Below are 16,706 nucleotides of genomic sequence, written 5' to 3' on the forward strand. Positions count from 1 at the left end.
AGCTTCGGCCTGACGTGTGTGTCTCCTGATTTCCCTGAGGGCAGGCCCTGCCTTAAGAGAGCTTCCATCTCCAGGGCCTATCACTGTGTGAAGCATTCGGTATGTGCTAAGTAAATGTTTGCTGAACGAATGGAAAGTTGCATAATCTTCTGCTAATTCATGAACAGGCAATCAGGAAATTCCATCTTGAAGAATTCTTTCATCATAGACTGTAAAATATTGTTTAAATAAAGGATGTGGTTTATCCATGTTTAAGTTTCAGGTCAATTTTCTACGGAGTTAGTAAAATCTCATTCCAATACAAATTATTTAATCCCCCGGTGCCTTGGGTTTTCTGCCTACGAAATGAGAACGGCCGTTCTCGTTTCCCCTGGTTCTGCAAAAAGGTTTGAAAAGCTCAGAGTCCTTCTTACCCAGACCAGTACTCCTTGGGCTGACACTCCTTCTCAAGTTGGGTTAGGAGGACTTTAGCATTTGGAGTCTGTTCATTGTTGCTCCCAGAGCAAAGGCTGAAAGGTGAGTCTTACTAATCACGCCACTCATTGCCTAAGAAGTGATTTTCCTCAAGGTCTTAGTCCCTTGTAGTTGAACAAAAAGGAAGAATTGGTGGCCTTAGGGCAGATCTGGGAGGGCTGCAGCCATCGGTGGTTACTACTGTATTTGAGGTCTCACTGGACCTGGGTTATTTGTTCAAACTAATCTTCTTTCTGATTTAATTTGGCTTTTCAGTTGATTGAACAGTCTCTCGCTAGAAAAACCTGCCGGCGACCTGAGAGATTAGTTGAACCAAAGGTAATCTTTCCAACTGCAGTCTAAGTAGTGAAATGTACCAGCTTGCCACAGGCATGGTCATCGGTCACTATTCCACCTTTCACATAGCAGCCACCACAGATTGAGCGCTGATTCCTCACCAGGCTTTGCGAGTGGTCTTACTGTTACCGCTCCGTCGTGGTAGTTACAACACTAATCACTCTCCATGAGGAGGAGTGAAGCTCAGAGACATTTCACAGCCTCTCAGCATCACACAGCCCTGATCACTTAGAAACCAGACAGTCATGACCCGACTCCAGCTCAGTCTATTCACAACTTCCCTATAGATTCATAGATTTGCTCACTCATTCTCTCTCTCTCTCTCTCTCTCTCTCTCTCTCTCTCTCTCTCTCACACACACACACACACACACACACACACACACACACACACATCCACCTACCCCAGAGCTTTCTCATATATGCTTTGGTCAAAAGGCTGTCACCCCCAATTTGCTATATTCTTGCATTCCTACCTCAAAGGACATACATATGGGGTTTTCTTGTCAATGGAAATAATTTGGTGCAAACCCCAAACTGAAATGGAAGCAAGAGCAAGCACACTTATCTTGGTGATTTCCCCTGCAGTCTGCTGTTTTGTTTTCCCTCCAGTGGTTCTCAAGAACATTTGTTTGAGACAAACAGCATTCACATCTGTGATTATTTTTCCTCTTTTCCTTCAGTTGTTGCAAAAAATAAGGCTAATTACCTTCAATAACCTTTTCTTAAATTTCTTGTCCTGTTTCTTCCATGGTTACATGATTTTTTTTTTCATGAGTTTTTCCAGCCCAGTAAGCCTGAGAACTTATTCTGAATGGCTACTGCATTGATAGTCACATGATTTTCTTATCCATATTTGGAAGACAATTATGTCGAATGCTGATACAATTTTTTTTGTGTGTTTTCTGTGTATTTTAAAAATGTTTAGCCATGAAGGCCTAACATCGTGATGAGAACAAAATGAAATCAATAAAGTTTGTCTGTATGGCTGACATAAAAATAGAAGTCAAATTAGCTCTGTGAAGATAGAATATGAGTCTCTTCTTAGCTGTTAACTCCAAATGATTGCCAAGAGCTTCCTGAAGTGCTGTTTGAACAAGATTCTGAGGTATAGCCAGACTTGGTGAGAACGTTTGATCTTATCTTCAAGTGGTCTCTTTCATAGGTGGTGCAGAACTGTGTCAAGACCGAATAGAGACAGGCTTTGACATAGTAAAGGAACAAGGGCCCCAGAAAAGTCAAACACCAAATAAAGAGCACAGTACTTCTATAATGGCGAGAACCCTATTTTAAGAGCTAAAACAAGTAAACAAATATACAACCGTACCACTCAAAAACTAATGGGAAAAAAACTTGCAATTGGTTTTTAAAATTGATTTTGAAGTTCGAAGACTTCGTGGTGGTGGGAGGGAGTTTAAACCACACCCTTTGTTATCTGCTTTCATGCAGGGGGGTCAAAGCGGCCACCTACGCTCAGTTAGCGAGAAGGAACTCCAGAGCTAGTCAGACTACTTGCCACTATTTGGAGAAGAGTGTGGTTAAAGGGGTGAGTAGGGGATTAGGTTAAGACAGTCCAACTGAGCAGTGCAGTGAGGGCCATACAGGGGTCACAGGTATTTACCATATAAGCTGAGCTAAGTCAAGCCTTCACAAATCCCCATATGGAAGCTTGTCTGTGTGCCTCTTGAGCAAACATCCTCATGGGAGGCGGACAGCACGATGTGCTTGCTCCTAGTGCTCTTCAGGATGTTGGCTGCTCTTCCTAATGTGCTGTGGGGGGTTTGACTAGGAATGGTACCTGAGAGACTCATGGGTTTGAATGCTTGGCCCATAGAAGAGGCACTATTAGGGGGTGTGGCCTTAGTGGAGTAGGCGTGGCTTTGTTTTTTTTTTTTCAATTATTTTTTTTTTTTTATTAACTTGAGTATTTCTTATATACATTTCGAGTGTTATTCCCTTTCCCGGTTTCCGGGCAAACATCCCCCTCCCCCCTCCCCTTCCTTATGGGTGTTCCCCTCCCAACCCGCCCCCCATTGCCGCCCTCCCCCCATAGACTAGTTCACTGGGGGTTCAGTCTTAGCAGGACCCAGGGCTTCCCCTTCCACTGGTGCTCTTACTGGGATATTCATTGCTACCTATGGGGTCAGAGTCCAGGGTCAGTCCATGTATAGTCTTTAGGTAGTGGCTTAGTCCCTGGAAGCTCTGGTTGCTTGGCATTGTTGTACTTTTGGGGTCTCGAGTCCCTTCAAGCTCTTCCAGTTCTTTCTCTGATTCCTTCAATAGGGGACCTATTCTCAGTTCAGTGGTTTGCTGCTGGCATTCGCCTCTGTATTTGCTGTATTCTGGCTGTGTCTCTCAGGAGCGATCTACATCCGGCTCCTGCCGGTCTGCACTTCTTTGCTTCATCCATCTTGTCTAATTGGGTGGCTGTATATGTATGGGCCACATGTGGGGCAGGCTCTGAATGGGTGATCGTTCAGTCTCTGTTTTAATCTTTGCCTCTCCCTTCCCTGCCAAGGGTATTCTTTTTCCTCATTTAAAGAAGGAGTGAAGCATTCACATTTTGATCATCCGTCTTGAGTTTCGTTTGTTCTAGGGATCTAGGGTAATTCAAGCATTTGGGCTAATAGCCACTTATCAGTGAGTGCATACCATGTATGTCTTTCTGTGATTGGGTTAGCTCACTCAGGATGATATTTTCCAGTTCCAACCATTTGCCTACGAATTTCATAAACTCGTTGTTTTTGATAGCTGAGTAATATTCCATTGTGTAGATGTACCACATTTTCTGTATCCATTCCTCTGTTGAAGGGCATCTGGGTTCTTTCCATTTTCTGGCTATTATAAATAAGGCTGCGATGAACATAGTGGAGCACGTGTCTCTTTTATATGTTGAGGCATCTTTTGGGTATATGCCCAAGAGAGGTATAGCTGGATCCTCAGGCAGTTCAATGTCCAATTTTCTGAGGAACCTCCAGACTGATTTCCAGAATGGTTTTACCAGTCTGCAATCCCACCAACAATGGAGGAGTGTTCCTCTTTCTCCACATCCTCGCCAGCATCTGCTGTCACCTGAGTTTTTGATCTTAGCCAATCGCACTGGTGTGAGGTGAAATCTCAGGGTTGTTTTGATTTGCATTTCCCTTATGACTAAAGATGTTGAACATTTCTTTAGGTGTTTCTCAGCCATTCGGCATTCCTCAGCTGTGAATTCTTTGTTTAGCTCTGAACCCCATTTTTTAATAGGGTTATTTGTTTCCCTGCGGTCTAACTTCTTGAGTTCTTTGTATATTTTGGATATAAGGCCTCTATCTGTTGTAGGATTGGTAAAGATCTTTTCCCAATCTGTTGGTTGCCGTTTTGTCCTAACCACAGTGTCCTTTGCCTTACAGAAGCTTTGCAGTTTTATGAGATCCCATTTGTCGATTCTTGATCTTAGAGCATAAGCCATTGGTGTTTTGTTCAGGAAAATTTTTCCAGTGCCCATGTGTTCCAGATGCTTCCCTAGTTTTTCTTCTATTAGTTTGAGTGTGTCTGGTTTGATGTGGAGGTCCTTGATCCACTTGGACTTAAGCTTTGTACAGGGTGATAAGCATGGATCGATCTGCATTCTTCTACATGTTGCCCTCCAGTTGAACCAGCACCATTTGCTGAAAATGCTATCTTTTTTCCATTGGATGGTTTTGGCTCCTTTGTCAAAAATCAAGTGACCATAGGTGTGTGGGTTCATTTCTGGGTCTTCAATTCTATTCCATTGGTCTATCTGTCTGTCCCTGTACCAATACCATGCAGTTTTTATCACTATTGCTCTGTAATACTGCTTGAGTTCAGGGATAGTGATTCCCCCTGAAGTCCTTTTATTGTTGAGGATAGCTTTAGCTATCCTGGGTTTTTTGTTATTCCAGATGAATTTGCAAATTGTTCTGTCTAACTCTTTGAAGAATTGGATTGGTATTTTGATGGGGATTGCATTGAATCTGTAGATTGCTTTTGGTAAAATGGCCATTTTTACTATATTAATCCTGCCAATCCATGAGCATGGGAGATCTTTCCATCTTCTGAGGTCTTCTTCAATTTCTTTCCTCAGTGTCTTGAAGTTCTTATTGTACAGATCTTTTACTTGCTTGGTTAAAGTCACACCGAGGTACTTTATATTATTTGGGTCTATTATGAAGGGTGTCGTTTCCCTAATTTCTTTCTCGGCTTGTTTCTCTTTTGTATAGAGGAAGGCAACTGATTTATTTGAGTTAATTTTATACCCAGCCACTTTGCTGAAGTTGTTTATCAGCTTTAGTAGTTCTCTGGTGGAACTTTTGGGATCACTTAAATATACTATCATGTCATCTGCAAATAGTGATATTTTGACCTCTTCTTTTCCGATCTGTATCCCTTTGATCTCCTTTTGTTGTCTGATTGCTCTGGCTAGAACTTCAAGAACTATATTGAATAAGTAGGGAGAGAGTGGGCAGCCTTGTCTAGTCCCTGATTTTAGTGGGATTGCTTCAAGTTTCTCTCCATTTAGTTTAATGTTAGCAACTGGTTTGCTGTATATGGCTTTTACTATGTTTAGGTATGGGCCTTGAATTCCTATTCTTTCCAGGACTTTTATCATGAAGGGGTGTTGAACTTTGTCAAATGCTTTCTCAGCATCTAATGAAATGATCATGTGGTTCTGTTCTTTCAGTTTGTTTATATAGTGGATCACGTTGATGGTTTTCCGTATATTAAACCATCCCTGCATGCCTGGGATGAAGCCTACTTGATCATGATGGATGATTGTTTTGATGTGCTCTTGAATTCGGTTTGCCAGAATTTTATTGAGTATTTTTGCGTCGATATTCATAAGGGAAATTGGTCTGAAGTTCTCTTCCTTTGTTGTGTCTTTGTGTGGTTTAGGTATAAGAGTAATTGTGGCTTCGTAGAAGGAATTCGGTAGGGCTCCATCTGTTTCAATTTTGTGGAATAGTTTGGATAATATTGGTATGAGGTCTTCTATGAAGGTTTGATAGAATTCTGCAGTAAACCCGTCTGGACCTGGGCTCTTTTTGGTTGGGAGACCTTTAATGACTGCTTCTATTTCCTTAGGAGTTATGGGGTTGTTTAACTGGTTTATCTGTTCCTGATTTAACTTCGATACCTGGTATCTGTCTAGGAAATTGTCCATTTCCTGAAGATTTTCAAATTTTGTTGAATATAGGTTTTTATAGTAAGATCTGATGATTTTTTGAATTTCCTCCGAATCTGTAGTTATGTCTCCCTTTTCATTTCTGATTTTGTTAATTTGGACACACTCTCTGTGTCCTCTCGTTAGTCTGGCTAAGGGTTTATCTATCTTGTTGATTTTCTCAAAGAACCAACTTTTGGTTCTGTTGATTCTTTCTATGGTCCTTTTTGTTTCTACTTGGTTGATTTCAGCTCTGAGTTTGATTATTTCCTGCCTTCTACTCCTCCTGGGTGTATTTGCTTCTTTTTGTTCTAGAGCTTTTAGGTGTGCTGTCAAGCTGCTGACATATGCTCTTTCCTGTTTCTTTCTGCAGGCACTCAGCGCTATGAGTTTTCCTCTTAGCACAGCTTTCATTGTGTCCCATAAGTTTGAGTATGTTGTATCTTCATTTTCATTAAATTCTAAAAAGTTTTTAATTTCTTTCTTTATTTCTTCCTTGACCAGGTTATCATTGAGTAGAGCATTGTTCAATTTCCACGTATATGTGGGCATTCTTCCCTTATTGTTATTGAAGACCAGTTTTAGGCCGTGGTGGTCCGATAGCACGCATGGGATTATTTCTATCTTTCTGTACCTGTTGAGGCCCGTTTTTTGACCAATTATATGGTCAATTTTGGAAAAAGTACCATGAGGAGCTGAGAAGAAGGTATATCCTTTTGCTTTAGGATAGAATGTTCTATAAATATCCGTTAAGTCCATTTGGCTCATGACTTCTCTTAGTCTGTCTACATCACTGTTTAATTTCTGTTTCCATGATCTGTCCATTGATGAGAGTGGGGTGTTGAAATCTCCCACTATTATTGTGTGAGGTGCAATGTGTGTTTTGAGCTTTAGTAAGGTTTCTTTTACGTATGTAGGTGCCCTTGTATTTGGGGCATAGATATTTAGGATTGAGAGTTCATCTTGGTTGATTTTTCCTTTGATGAATATGAAGTGTCCTTCCTTATCTTTTTTGATGACTTTTAGTTGGAAATTGATTTTATTTGATATTAGAATGGCTACTCCAGCTTGCTTCTTCTGACCATTTGCTTGGAAAGTTTTTTTCCAGCCTTTCACTCTGAGGTAGTGTCTGTCTTTGTCTCTGAGGTGTGTTTCCTGTAGGCAGCAGAATGCAGGGTCCTCGTTGCGTATCCAGTTTGTTAATCTATGTCTTTTTATTGGGGAGTTGAGGCCATTGATATTGAGAGATATTAAGGAATAGTGATTATTGCTTCCCGTTATATTCATATTTGGATGTGAGGTTATGTTTGTGTGCTTTCATTCTCTTTGTTTTGTTGCCAAGACGATTAGTTTCTTGCTTCTTCTAGGGTATAGCTTGCCTCCTTATGTTGGGCTTTACCATTTATTATCCTTTGTAGTGCTGGATTTGTAGAGAGATATTGTGTAAATTTGGTTTTGTCATGGAATATCTTGGTTTCTCCATCAATGTTAATTGAGAGTTTTGCTGGATACAGTAACCTGGGCTGGCATTTGTGTTCTCTTAGGGTCTGTATGACATCAGTCCAGGATCTTCTGGCCTTCATAGTTTCTGGCGAGAAGTCTGGTGTGATTCTGATAGGTCTCCCTTTATATGTTACTTGACCTTTTTCCCTTACTGCTTTTAATATTCTTTCTTTATTTTGTGCGTTTGGTGTTTTGACAATTATGTGACGTGAGGTGTTTCTTTTCTGGTCCAATCTATTTGGAGTTCTGTAGGCTTCTTGTATGTCTATGGGTATCTCTTTTTTTAGGTTAGGGAAGTTTTCTTCTATGATTTTGTTGAAGATATTTACTGGTCCTTTGAGCTGGGAGTCTTCACTCTCTTCTATACCTATTATCCTTAGGTTTGATCTTCTCATTGAGTCCTGGATTTCCTGTATGTTTTGGACCAGTAGCTTTTTCCGCTTTACATTATCTTTGACAGTTGAGTCAATGATTTCTATGGAATCTTCTGCTCCTGAGATTCTCTCTTCCATCTCTTGTATTCTGTTGGTGAAGCTTGTATCTACAGCTCCTTGTCTCTTCTTTTGGTTTTCTATATCCAGGGTTGTTTCCATGTGTTCTTTCTTGATTGCTTCTATTTCCATTTTTAATTTCTTCAACTGTTTGATTGTGTTTTCCTGGAATTCTTTCAGGGATTTTTGCGATTCCTCTCTGTAGGCTTTTACTTGTTTATTAATGTTTTCCTGTGCTTCCCTAAGTGTGTTCATGTCTTTCTTGAAGTCCTCCAGCATCATGATCAAATATGATTTTGAAACTAGATCTTGCTTTTCTGGTGTGTTTGGATATTCCATGTTTGTTTTGGTGGGAGAATTGGGCTCCGATGATGGCATGTAGTCTTGGTTTCTGTTGCTTGTGTTCCTGCGCTTGCCTCTCGCCATCAGATTATCTCTAGTGTTACTTTGTTCTGCTGTTTCTGACAGTGGCTAGACTGTCCTATAAGCCTGTGTGTCAGGAGTGCTGTAGACCTGTTTTCCTCTCTTTCAGTCAGTTATGGGGACAGAGTGTTCTGCTTTCGGGCGTGTGGTTTTTCCTCTGTACAGGTCTTCAGCTGTTCCTGTGGGCCTGTGTCTTGAGTTCACCAGGCAGCTTTCTTGCAGCAGAAAATTTGGTCTTACCTGTGGTCCCGAGGCTCAGGTTTGCTCGTGGGGTGCTGCCCACGGGCTCTCTGCAGCGGCAGCAACCAGGAAGACCTGTGCCGCCCCTTCCGGGAGCTTCAGTGCACCAGGGTTCCAGATGGTCTTTGGCTTTTTCCTCTGGCGTCCGAGATGTGTGTGCAGGGAGCAGTCTCTTCTGGTTTCCCAGGCTTGTCCGCCTCTCTGAAGGTTTAGCTCTCCCTCCCACGGGATTTGGGTGCAGAGAACTGTTTATCCGGTCTGTTTCCTTCGGGGTCCGGCGGGGTCCTGCCGCTCCTGGGCCCTCCCCCACGGGAGCCCAGAGGCCTTATACAGTTTCCTCTTGGGCCAGGGATGTGGGCAGGGGTGAGCAGTGTTGGTGGTCTCTTCCGCTCTGCAGCCTCAGGAGTGCCCACCTGACCAGGCGGTTGGGTTTCTCTCTCACCGGGTCTGGGAGCAGAGAGCTGCTGCGGGCCGGGATCCACGGGTGGGGGACTTCCGGTAAACACAGAACGTGCCCGGTCCTAGAGAAATTCTGCTTCCGTGTATCCCAAGCTCACCAGGCAGCTTTCTTGCAGCAGAAAATTTGGTCTTACCTGTAGTCCCGAGGCTCAGGTTCGCTCGTGGGGTGCTGCCCAGGGGCTCTCTGCAGCGGCAGCAACCAGGAAGACCTGTGCCGCCCCTTCCAGGAGCTTCAGTGCACCAGGGTTCCAGATGGTCTTTGGCTTTTTCCTCTGGCGTCCGAGATGTGTGTGCAGGGAGCAGTCTCTTCTGGTTTCCCAGGCTTGTCCGCCTCTCTGAAGGTTTAGCTCTCCCTCCCACGGGATTTGGGTGCAGAGAACTGTTTATCCGGTCTGTTTCCTTCAGGGTCCGGCGGGGTCCTGCAGCTCCTGGGCCCTCCCCCACGGGAGCCCAGAGGCCTTATACAGTTTCCTCTTGGGCCAGGGATGTGGGCAGGGGTGAGCAGTGTTGGTGGTCTCTTCCGCTCTGCAGCCTCAGGAGTGCCCACCTGACCCGGCGGTTGGGTTTTTCTCTCACCGGGTCTGGGAGCAGAGAGCTGCTGCGGGCCGGGATCCGCGGGTGGGGGACTTGTAGGCGTGGCTTTGTTAGAGGAGGTGTGTCACTAGAGGGCGGACTTCGAGATCTCAGATGGTCAAGCAGCACTCAGTGTAGCTAGCATTCACTTCCTGCTGCCTGACGTCAATCAGGAGGTAGCAGCTCCTTCTCCAAAACCATGAAAACTCTAAAACTAAGACAGCCCCCATTTAAATGTCTTTGTTTATAATACTTGCTGTGGTCATGGTGTCTCTTCATAGCAATAAAACCCTAAGACATGTACCGTGTCAACGAGCCGTGAAAACACCGAAGAGTGGAAGGAGACAGACAGGAGGGAAAAGTAAGTATCACCACACAGACCAATAAGATGCAGAGGTAGAAGAGCCAGCCTCTGTCTAGAAGGGATGTAAACAGTGTGTCTTAAAGGACACATTAGTGCCAGTTTTCTGGGCAGGAAACCATGAAGTCATCCTGTCATAGGGAAAGGCATATGCAGAGTAAGTGTACCTCAATAAGCAGAAAATGTCTAAAGCACAAACTGTGATAAAGGAGTGGTCAAAAGGTCAAGGTCATGATGGGTGTGAATGTCAAAGAGACACGGCTTTAGCATCATTGTCAACACAACAGTCTGGGCAGCATTGTTAAGTCTGAACTGGAAGAGACAGAGAGATGTTACTTAGGAAAAATGTCTTGAAAACTGGCAGATTCAAGACAACTAGGCATTAAAAGTATTAAGGCTTAGATATTGGTTAATGAAGAGAGGGGAAGAAGAAGAAAATCCAAGACTTATGGATTACAGAATACCAGAAGTGCTTTGGCTGCCCAACATGTCTCATCCCACAGCAGATGTACCATCGGTCAGGACCCTGAAGAAGGTCAGAGATTAAGATTCAAGGCCACCTTGTTAACTCTCTCAACAGCTGCATGATGTTCGATAGGGTGTCTCGCCTCTCTAAGCCTCAGTTTCCAGATGCTAAACCTGAGACAGTAACAGCATACTATATGGCTTACAGATGTGACGATGAAGAGTGCTCCAGGGATCGAACTTAGGTCCTCAGACTCAGTGGCAAGCACCTTTACCTGACCCAACTCCATGGCCCTGCATCACATATTTAAAGTAATGGAAATGCTTCTTCATACCAGTCACATAAAATGTACATGCTTTTTATTCCAGTGGCTTGGCTGAATCTCTGAATCTCTTAATACACTGAGGTGTTTAATAATGTGCCATATGAACGTGATTCTGGAGCTGCCCTTCACTGGGAGTACTCCACACCGTCTTCTTAGCCACGGTCTGTAGCCTCCTGCTAACCCACCACTTGACAGTTCCAAACACGACAGAGGATTAGGCTCTATCCCTGGGATTGTGCTGCCGTCTCTCACAATCCTGTCAGTACTATCACTTGACTCCCCGGTTCCTTTTACACAGCTCTGTAAGCTATCCCCAACGTTGCTAAAGTGGACTAATTTTTACGTACATAACTGTCGTGTGTAGCATGGGACTTGGTAGCTAGCAACTGCTTGAACATGTTGGTTGAACAGATGTGTGTGCTCATTTCACCCCCACTTGAATGCCCAGCCCTGAGAAGTATCATGTTTTCTATGCTGACACCCCCATATTTCTTCCTATGCCCTAACCAACTGCCCTAAGAAGAAATGGTTTTAGTACAGCTCACTTTATAGGTTTTTTCGGAATACAACCAAAGTGTTTAATCCACCACTACCTGGTGTGTCCTCTCCTTACTCTCTGCCCCCATTCCCATGGGACTAAATAGATCCTGGTGGAACACCCTGTTTTACTCTTTCCTATGAATTTCCTCAGCACTTAGCCTTCCTAGCCTGAGTGCCAACTCCAAATGCCTAGAACACATTTCACCTGGAACCACCAGTTGCCAAAAGTCTCAGGATCCCAGAAGAACTTCCTACCAGGCAACTCACAACCTCCACACTCTCCTAAGAACCAGAGTGGCTCTCTGCACCCAAATCCCGTGGGATGGAGAGCTAAACCTTCAGAGAGGCAGACAAGCCTGGGAAACCAGAAGAGACTGCTCCCTGCACACACATCTCGGACGCCAGAGGAAAAAGCCAAAGACCATCTGGAACCCTGGTGCACTGAAGCTCCCGGAAGGGGCGGCACAGGTCTTCCTGGTTGCTGCCGCTGCAGAGAGCCCCTGGGCAGCACCCCACGAGCGAACCTGAGCCTCGGGACCACAGGTAAGACCAAATTTTCTGCTGCAAGAAAGCTGCCTGGTGAGCTTGGGACACACGGAAGCAGAATTTCTCTAGGACCGGGCACGTTCTGTGTTTACTGGAAGTCCCACACCCGCGGATCCCGGCCCTCAGCAGCTCTCTGCTCCCAGACCCAGTGAGAGAGAGACCCAACCGCCTGGTCAGGTGGGCACTCCTGAGGCTGCAGAGTGGAAGAGACCAACAACACTGCTCACCCCTGCCCACATCCCTGGCCCAAGAGGAAACTGTATAAGGCCTCTGGGCTCCCGTGGAGGAGGGCCCAGGAGCAGCAGGACACCTGCCTGAGACACCACCGGAACCGGAAAGAAACAGACCGGATAAACACTTCTCTGCACCCAAATCCCGTGGGAGGGAGAGCTAAACCTTCAGAGAGGCAGACAAGCCTGGGAAACCAGAAGAGACTGCTCCCTGCACACACATCTCGGACGCCAGAGGAAAAAGCCAAAGACCATCTGGAACCCTGGTGCACTGAAGCTCCCGGAAGGGGCGGCACAGGTCTTCCTGGTTGCTGCCGCTGCAGAGAGCCCCTGGGCAGCACCCCACGAGCAAACCTGAGCCTCGGGACCACAGGTAAGACCAAATTTTCTGCTGCAAGAAAGCTGCCTGGTGAACTCAAGACACAGGCCCACAGGAACAGCTGAAGACCTGTAGAGAGGAAAAACCACACGCCCGAAAGCAGAACACTCTGTCCCCATAACTGACTGAAAGAGAGGAAAACAGGTCTACAGCACTCCTGACACACAGGCTTATAGGACAGTCTAGCCACTGTCAGAAATAGCAGAACAAAGTAACACTAGAGATAATCTGATGGCGAGAGGCAAGCGCAGGAACCCAAGCAACAGAAACCAAGACTACATGCCATCATCGGAGCCCAATTCTCCCACCAAAACAAACATGGAATATTCAAACACACCAGAAAAGCAAGATCTAGTTTCAAAATCATATTTGATCATGATGCTGGAGGACTTCAAGAAAGACATGAACACACTTAGGGAAACACAGGAAAACATTAATAAACAAGTAGAAGCCTACAGAGAGGAATCGCAAAAATCCCTGAAAGAATTCCAGGAAAATACAATCAAACAGTTGAAGGAATTAAAAATGGAAATAGAAGCAATCAAGAAAGAACACATGGAAACAACCCTGGATATAGAAAACCAAAAGAAGAGACAAGGAGCTGTAGATACAAGCTTCACCAACAGAATACAAGAGATGGAAGAGAGAATCTCAGGAGCAGAAGATTCCATAGAAATCATTGACTCAACTGTCAAAGATAATGTAAAGCGGAAAAAGCTACTGGTCCAAAACATACAGGAAATCCAGGACTCAATGAGAAGATCAAACCTAAGGATAATAGGTATAGAAGAGAGTGAAGACTCCCAGCTCAAAGGACCAGTAAATATCTTCAACAAAATCATAGAAGAAAACTTCCCTAACCTAAAAAAAGAGATACCCATAGACATACAAGAAGCCTACAGAACTCCAAATAGATTGGACCAGAAAAGAAACACCTCACGTCACATAATTGTCAAAACACCAAATGCACAAAATAAAGAAAGAATATTAAAAGCAGTAAGGGAAAAAGGTCAAGTAACATATAAAGGGAGACCTATCAGAATCACACCAGACTTCTCGCCAGAAACTATGAAGGCCAGAAGATCCTGGACTGATGTCATACAGACCCTAAGAGAACACAAATGCCAGCCCAGGTTACTGTATCCAGCAAAACTCTCAATTAACATTGATGGAGAAACCAAGATATTCCATGACAAAACCAAATTTACACAATATCTTTCTACAAATCCAGCACTACAAAGGATAATAAATGGTAAAGCCCAACATAAGGAGGCAAGCTATACCCTAGAAGAAGCAAGAAACTAATCGTCTTGGCAACAAAACAAAGAGAATGAAAGCACACAAACATAACCTCACATCCAAATATGAATATAAAGGGAAACAATAATCACTATTCCTTAATATCTCTCAATATCAATGGCCTCAACTCCCCAATAAAAAGACATAGATTAACAAACTGGATACGCAACGAGGACCCTGCATTCTGCTGCCTACAGGAAACACACCTCAGAGACAAAGACAGACACTACCTCAGAGTGAAAGGCTGGAAAAAAACTTTCCAAGCAAATGGTCAGAAGAAGCAAGCTGGAGTAGCCATTCTAATATCAAATAAAATCAATTTCCAACTAAAAGTCATCAAAAAAGATAAGGAAGGACACTTCATATTCATCAAAGGAAAAATCCACCAAGATGAACTCTCAATCCTAAATATCTATGCCCCAAATACAAGGGCACCTACATACGTAAAAGAAACCTTATTAAAGCTCAAAACACACATTGCACCTCACACAATAATAGTGGGAGATTTCAACACCCCACTCTCATCAATGGACAGATCATGGAAACAGAAATTAAACAGTGATGTCAACAGACTAAGAGAAGTCATGAGCCAAATGGACTTAACAGATATTTATAGAACATTCTATCCTAAAGCAAAAGGATATACCTTCTTCTCAGCTCCTCATGGCACTTTCTCCAAAATTGACCATATAATTGGTCAAAAAACGGGCCTCAACAGGTACAGAAAGATAGAAATAATCCCATGCGTGCTATCGGACCACCACGGCCTAAAACTGGTCTTCAATAACAATAAGGGAAGAATGCCCACATATACGTGGAAATTGAACAATGCTCTACTCAATGATAACCTGGTCAAGGAAGAAATAAAGAAAGAAATTAAAAACTTTTTAGAATTTAATGAAAATGAAGATACAACATACCCAAACTTATGGGACACAATGAAAGCTGTGCTAAGAGGAAAACTCATAGCGCTGAGTGCCTGCAGAAAGAAACAGGAAAGAGCATATGTCAGCAGCTTGACAGCACACCTAAAAGCTCTAGAACAAAAAGAAGCAAATACACCCAGGAGGAGTAGAAGGCAGGAAATAATCAAACTCAGAGCTGAAATCAACCAAGTAGAAACAAAAAGGACCATAGAAAGAATCAACAGAACCAAAAGTTGGTTCTTTGAGAAAATCAACAAGATAGATGAACCCTTAGCCAGACTAACGAGAGGACACAGAGAGTGCGTCCAAATTAACAAAATCAGAAATGAAAAGGGAGACATAACTACAGATTCAGAGGAAATTCAAAAAATCATCAGATCTTACTATAAAAACCTATATTCAACAAAATTTGAAAATCTTCAGGAAATGGACAATTTCCTAGACAGATACCAGGTATCGAAGTTAAATCAGGAACAGATAAACCAGTTAAACAACCCCATAACTCCTAAGGAAATAGAAGCAGTCATTAAAGGTCTCCCAACCAAAAAGAGCCCAGGTCCAGACGGGTTTAGTGCAGAATTCTATCAAACCTTCATAGAAGACCTCATACCAATATTATCCAAACTATTCCACAAAATTGAAACAGATGGAGCCCTACCGAATTCCTTCTACGAAGCCACAATTACTCTTATACCTAAACCACACAAAGACACAACAAAGAAAGAGAACTTCAGACCAATTTCCCTTATGAATATCGACGCAAAAATACTCAATAAAATTCTGGCAAACCGAATTCAAGAGCACATCAAAACAATCATCCACCATGATCAAGTAGGCTTCATCCCAGGCATGCAGGGATGGTTTAATATACGGAAAACCATCAACGTGATCCATTATATAAACAAACTGAAAGAACAGAACCACATGATCATTTCATTAGATGCTGAGAAAGCATTTGACAAAATTCAACACCCCTTCATGATAAAAGTCCTGGAAAGAATAGGAATTCAAGGCCCATACCTAAACATAGTAAAAGCCATATACAGCAAACCAATTGCTAACATTGAACTAAATGGAGAGAAACTTGAAGCAATCCCACTAAAATCAGGGACTAGACAAGGCTGCCCACTCTCTCCCTACTTATTCAATATAGTTCTTGAAGTTCTAGCCAGAGCAATCAGACAACAAAAGGAGATCAAAGGGATACAGATCGGAAAAGAAGAGGTCAAAATATCACTATTTGCAGATGACATGATAGTATATTTAAGTGATCCCAAAAGTTCCACCAGAGAACTACTAAAGCTGATAAACAACTTCAGCAAAGTGGCTGGGTATAAAATTAACTCAAATAAATCAGTTGCCTTCCTCTATACAAAAGAGAAACAAGCCGAGAAAGAAATTAGGGAAACGACACCCTTCATAATAGACCCAAATAATATAAAGTACCTCGGTGTGACTTTAACCAAGCAAGTAAAAGATCTGTACAATAAGAACTTCAAGACACTGAGGAAAGAAATTGAAGAAGACCTCAGAAGATGGAAAGATCTCCCATGCTCATGGATTGGCAGGATTAATATAGTAAAAATGGCCATTTTACCAAAAGCAATCTACAGATTCAATGCAATCCCCATCAAAATACCAATCCAATTCTTCAAAGAGTTAGACAGAACAATTTGCAAATTCATCTGGAATAACAAAAAACCCAGGATAGCTAAAGCTATCCTCAACAATAAAAGGACTTCAGGGGGAATCACTATCCCTGAACTCAAGCAGTATTACAGAGCAATAGTGATAAAAACTGCATGGTATTGGTACAGGGACAGACAGATAGACCAATGGAATAGAATTGAAGACCCAGAAATGAACCCACACACCTATGGTCACTTGATTTTTGACAAAGGAGCCAAAACCATCCAATGGAAAAAAGATAGCATTTTCAGCAAATGGTGCTGGTTCAACTGGAGGGCAACAT

General features: G+C 43.1%; 1 long non-coding RNA gene across 1 annotated transcript; it reads left to right on the plus strand.

Moving 5' to 3' along the window:
- Positions 1–729: 729 nt before the first annotated feature.
- On the plus strand, positions 730–13,479 carry LOC148000901 (uncharacterized). Its single transcript, XR_015639112.1, has 3 exons — positions 730–2,683; positions 9,723–11,897; positions 12,504–13,479. It is a non-coding gene; the product is annotated as an uncharacterized LOC148000901 (long non-coding RNA).
- The last annotated feature ends 3,227 nt before the right edge of the window (positions 13,480–16,706 follow it).

Source organism: Rattus norvegicus, chromosome 15 (genome assembly GCF_021556685.1).
Source record: "Rattus norvegicus strain SHRSP/BbbUtx chromosome 15, alternate assembly SHRSP_T2T, whole genome shotgun sequence".
Classification (NCBI taxonomy): domain Eukaryota; kingdom Metazoa; phylum Chordata; class Mammalia; order Rodentia; family Muridae; genus Rattus; species Rattus norvegicus.